Source organism: Dermacentor silvarum, chromosome 7, assembly GCF_013339745.2.
Source record: "Dermacentor silvarum isolate Dsil-2018 chromosome 7, BIME_Dsil_1.4, whole genome shotgun sequence".
In the NCBI taxonomy this organism is placed as follows: Eukaryota; Metazoa; Arthropoda; class Arachnida; order Ixodida; family Ixodidae; genus Dermacentor; species Dermacentor silvarum.
The window spans coordinates 51,519,176-51,524,968 of NC_051160.1; positions in this window are offsets into that span (position 1 = coordinate 51,519,176).

The following is a 5,793-nucleotide window of genomic DNA, read 5'->3' on the forward strand; positions in this document are numbered from 1 at the left end:
GAAAATAAAAAATGGAAACCAACATTCCTTAACTTGCTTGTGCTGCCTTGATTACGGTGGTAATGAAATAATGCCTATAATGCCGACATTCTGTTCCTTCATTAGAACTTGGTTCAAGTTGCACTGGCACAATGAACATGCATTCATTGCCTACAGGCTACTGTATACTGAAATTGAAGTGACAGGAGCCCCAACGTTCTACTTGTGTTTCACACTATATGAGCCTGCGCTGCTTCACGCTGCGCTGCATTAGCAACCTAGGTTGTCACTACACAAATGGCATTCGCCCCATGCTAACACAATACAATAAATTTTGTTTTCTATAGCTCACTTACTTCATGCATTCTGTGCAAGCTTTTTTTATCTAGGGAAAAGAATAAAAAGAGAACCCGTGCGTGTATGACGTTGACACCATCAAGTTGTCTCAAGGTTTGATTGTCACCATTTATGAGAGAGGAACCACACCTGTGTGCCCTTGCTGAATAAGGTGTCGCAAATTAGGAAAGCGGCAGCAGATAGGCCACCGAGATCATTTTGAGTAAACATTGCTTCCTTTTGTTCCCCCGCAAACATGTGTCATTTCTTAACGTACCAGTGAGATAATACTACTTTTATTCAGCATGAAATGCTTTTAGCTCACGTTGTAAGCGACCTTCAAGTGACTTTGAGCGAAAAGGCAGAGCCGTTATTCGGACAGTCAAAATGAGAACGGCAAGTTGCGTAAACAAAACGAGATTTCGGGCAACAATAAAGACTTAACAAAATGCGGTCTCTGGTCCTTAACAATTTGTACAAGTCCGCATTGCATAGGCTAGTTACTCTCTAAACAAGTAAGAAAAAATATTGCTTCTGAGTTTGTCGTAATGTTTCTTCACAATATCACTCAATATCACTCACAATATCACATGATGTGGTAGCAAGAAAAATTGGCCGTCGTCCCGCCCTGTAAAAAGTGATTGTCCAGCGAAGCAGTATCAAACACCACACATGGTCCAGTATTGTATGCACGCTATTCTTCTGGTTTCTTCAATGTCCGTGGTCTGCTCATGGCCGTCCTATAATGAACTGAGTGAGTGTCTAGACCGGCACCCCTTTTATATATGAAAGCATGGCGACGTCACTATATATATATATGTATATATATCCGTGCACCGACCGAAACTGTTGGGTACACATACCCAAGATAACCGCGAAGATGTGCTTCTCGTTTTTCAAATGACGCTTGGCCCATTCAGTAATACGGCTACTACTGTATATATGTCCGCGTCCACCAAATTAATGTCTCGGGTAGCTGATGCCCAGGGCTTTCTACAATTTATTTACAGGGAAGCTAACGGAGGCCCAAATGGCGACGCTATATCAAGCGGGAACACGTCGTCTTCCTTCTCCTCAGTGCGGAAACACTTTGGCAGCTGTTCCGTATCAATAAACTCGGCTGCGCTTCGTTTCTCTTGGTATCCATTCTGGAACTCTAATGGTCCACCGCTCATCCATCCTACGCATTTCATGGCTTGCTTTCATGCCTTGCTTCATGCTGCCTTAACGTTAGGCCCTAACATTTTTCGTTCCATAGCTGTTTCTGTGGTTCTTAACTTGTTCTCGAGCTTCTTTGTTAACCTCCAAGTTTCTGCCCCATATGTTAGCACTGGTAGAATGCAACAATTGTACACTTTCCTTTTCAAAGGCAGTGGTACGCTCCAAGTCAGGATTTGAAAATGCGTGCCGTGTGCACTCCAATCCATATTTAATCTTCTGTAAATTTCTTTCTCATCATTAGGTTCCCCTGTGAGTAATTGACCTAGATAAATGTACAGACTCTAGAGGATGACTGGCGATCCTAAATTCCCTTTCCCTTGCCAGGCTACCGGACATTGTGTTTGTCTTCTGCATATTAACCGTTAACCCCACTCTTACACTTTGTCGGTTAAGGTCCTGGATCATTTCTTGTAATTCGTCCCCATTGTTGCTGAATAAGACAGTGTCATCGGCAAACCGAAGGTTGCTGACATATTCGCCGTTGATCCTCACTCCTAAGCCTTCCCAGTCTAAGAGCTTGGATACTTCTAAGCATGCAGTGAATGGCACTGCAGAGATTGTGTCTCCTTGCCTGACCCCTTTCTTGATAGGTAACTTTCTACTTTTCTTGTGGAGAACTACGTTTGCTGTGCAATCCTTGTAGATATCTCCAAGGATATTCACGTATGCCTCCTGTACTCCTTGATTACGCAATGTCTCTATGACTGCTGGTATCTCTACTGAATCAAATGCTTTTTCATATTCTATAAAAGCCATATACAGAGGTTGATTGTACTGCGCAGATTTTTTTATTACCTGGTTTATGAGATTGATATCATCCATCAATCGTAGAATATTCCTTCCTAAAGCCAGCCTGTTGTCTTGGTTGGCTGAAGTCAAGTGTTGCCGTCATTCTATTCGAAATTATCTTGGTGAATATTTATACAATATTAAAAGCAAGTTAATGGGTCTGTAATTCTTCAATTCTTTAACATGTCCATCCTTATGGATGAGTTTAATGTTAGTGTTCTTTCAGCTTTCTGGTACACTTGAAGTCGTGAGGCATTGCATATAAAGGGTCGCAAGCTTTTCAAGCATGATATTGCCTCCATCTTTGAATAAATCGACTGTTATTCTATCTTATCCAGCAGCTTTTCCCTTGGTCATGTCGTTGAAAGCCCTTCTAACTCCATCGCTAGTTATAGAAGGAGCCTCTGTATCCTGTTCCTCACTATTTCGAATGAAAGTAGCTTGTCTGCTCTGGGAACTGTACAGGTCAGCATAAAATTCTTCCACTGCTTTTACTATGTCATCGAAATTGCTGACATTACCCTGCTTACCTTTCAGTGCATATATTTTGCCTTGTCTTATGCCAGGTTTTCTTTCCATGAGTTCATGCGGCGTCCATATTTTACGGGTTCCTCAATTTTTCCACCTTATAATTTCGGATATCCCTTATTTTCTTCTTGTTGATCAGTGTCGACAGTTCAGCGAATTCTATCTGATCTCTTGAGGTTGACACTTTCATGTTTTGCCATTTCTTTATTACATCTTGTGTTACTTCGGAGAGCTTACGTACTGGTTGCCTAGGTGCCTTACCTCCTACTGCAATTGCTGCTTCTGAGATTAGCCTATATATATATATATATATATATATATATATATAGGAAAATCAGAAGCACAACTTCGCGGTTATCTTAGGTTTATTATTAACCCAACAGTTTCGGTCGGTGGACCGACCTTTTTCCCTTGAAGAAGGTCGGTCCACCGACGGAAACTGTTGGGTTAATAATACCGACCTTTTTCCCTTGAAAAAGGTCGGTCCACCGACGGAAACTGTTGGGTTAATAATAAACCTAAGATAACCGCGAAGTTGTGCTTCTGATTTTCCTAAATACGCTTGGCCCATTGAAAGATCCAGTTACTACTATATATATATATATATATATATATATATATGCCTGATTGCAACAACCGTCAACAGATATGCTGTTTGCCTTCAATTGTTAGCCTGGAGTTTGGTGTTTAGGCCGCGAAATGTTTCGACCAACGCGAGGTATACAGCTTCCCTCTAAAAGGAACTAAAAGCGGCAGAGGTGAGATGACGGCGTAGTGTTCCAAAGGTGGGTCACCACGCCAACGCAGCACAAGCATTCAAAGAGTATAATGTCACAGTGAAAGATGTGGAAGCTTGAAGCCACATCGACAAGAAATTTAGCCGGCGTCACCGATTTAACATCGCGAAGACTGATGAAACAGCGGAACTGGTGGCTTATACTGGCTTTTACTTAGCTCTAACTTGGCATTTATTTAGCGTTATATTGAATTTTTACTTAGCTTTAACTTTTGCTTTTTTTAGCATTGCCTAACTTTGCTTTAACATCGATATGTCTATCTTCACGGTGAGATTCTTCGTAGCGTTGCCGAGACGCAGCTTCTATCTCTAAACTCTGTATCTCCTACGCTCCTCCGTGGCTTTGTTTCAGCAGCCCTTGCTCAGAGTTCCAGATCTGCGCGCATTCGTTGAAGCCACTGTAGAGTAGCGTCACGACGCCGTTAATACCGCGCCTCTTCTTCGGGAGAAAGCTACTTCCTAGCCATGCTCACGGCAGAATGACGCCGTCGCCAGCGCACGCTACACAACTCAGCTAGCCCAAAAGATCGGTGACCAATACCTGTGCACTACCCAGGATACCCCAGGGACGGCATACTCATATGTAGGCTCTGAGAATGTCGAGCTGCATCAATCTTTCCAGCTCCACAACCTAAGGCAGCCTTGTCCATTGGCCTCAACAAGTATTGTAAACAAGAAGATAACTAACAGGACAGTATCAGGTCCTGTTGGAAGGGGTGCGCTGCATGTACATGGTTTCGTACATTAAAGAGTGCCGATGATCGAATCAAAACATCGAGACACTTGTACTGAATTTTTCCTGAATGTCTTGATCATGGTATCCGCGTACGTCAAAGAAGCAGCTATGGCGTTATGCCTTGTTACTGGGGACATAATTGGCACAAATGGCAAAACAAAGCTCTGCGCGGTAGATCTAGTAACATGAACTTCTTGGCCTAGTTGAGCGATATATTTGCTTCAGAATGAGTCGCTAGATAGAGGTGACTGATTCGTACTGTGCGACCAAGTGCAAGAATGCATGGGAACCAGGCACGAGAACTTCTTGCTTGCGCAACAAACAAAACATTTTACACAATTAACGAGTGATATTTTAAACGTGTTATCATAAATTATGTCCGGTTCAGTCCGGTGGTGCATGGAACACAGCTCTGACCATTTTGTATTGCTTCTAGGCCCATTCGTACGTCTTCACACCTGCCATCGACTTGGTACCTGCAGTGTGCGGTCCGGTGGATTTCTACTATCAACGTGGAAATTCCTTGACGGCAGGCAGCATTCTATGTACATTTTTGGCGCAGATATGAACATTCGTTGGAGATGACGCCCTGGAAACTGGGAGTGGCATGACTTCTTGGACTGGGCCCCTTCAAGCCTATAAGAGGACACGGCAGAGGATCCCAGCCTGCAGTCCGGTGGAGCATCGAACACAGCTCTGGGGTGCTATGCAGGATGCCCCGAGTTTGGCGAAACTCGGGATCTTCACGAGCTCTGGCGACGCCCCAAGATGAAATAACTAATGGTAACAAGACAAAGTTTGTCCGTCGGCACACCTCTAGTTTCATTGGTTTATCTAGATTCACTCTGGGTGGCCATCATCCCTTGGGCGTTGCCATATGGGCGGTCGACAAACTGGGGCTCACGTCATCATACGGTCGGTGCATGGTCGTGCATTCTTTCACTTGTTTGTCGTTCCACCGAGTGCATTAGAGGCACAAGCAAGTTATCAAATAAATGCATTTAGTACAATGATATTAGTCACATTACCGTAGGGTATAGGTGTTTTAAAGTTTACAAGTTGTACACTGAATGTGTATTAGACTAATTTGTAGTTTAATCGTTTCGCGTTATATCACTAGGGCACGCTCGCCCTCCTCTTTCTTCCTCTGGATTGGATTGGCGCGGCTCGCTACGTGCTCGCGCTAGCATTTCCGAGCACAGATTGGTGTGCGATTGGTTTTCGCACTGGGCTTTGAACAGATCGCTCGTTGCTCTTTCTCTTTCCTCTGGATTGAATTAGTGCAGCTCGCTACGTGCTTGCGCTCCCATTTCCGAGCACAGATTGGTGTGCGCCTGATTTTTACACCGGGCTTTCAACAGATCGCTCGTTGCTCGCGCAAAAGTAAGGCTGCGAGACGAGGGGAGCG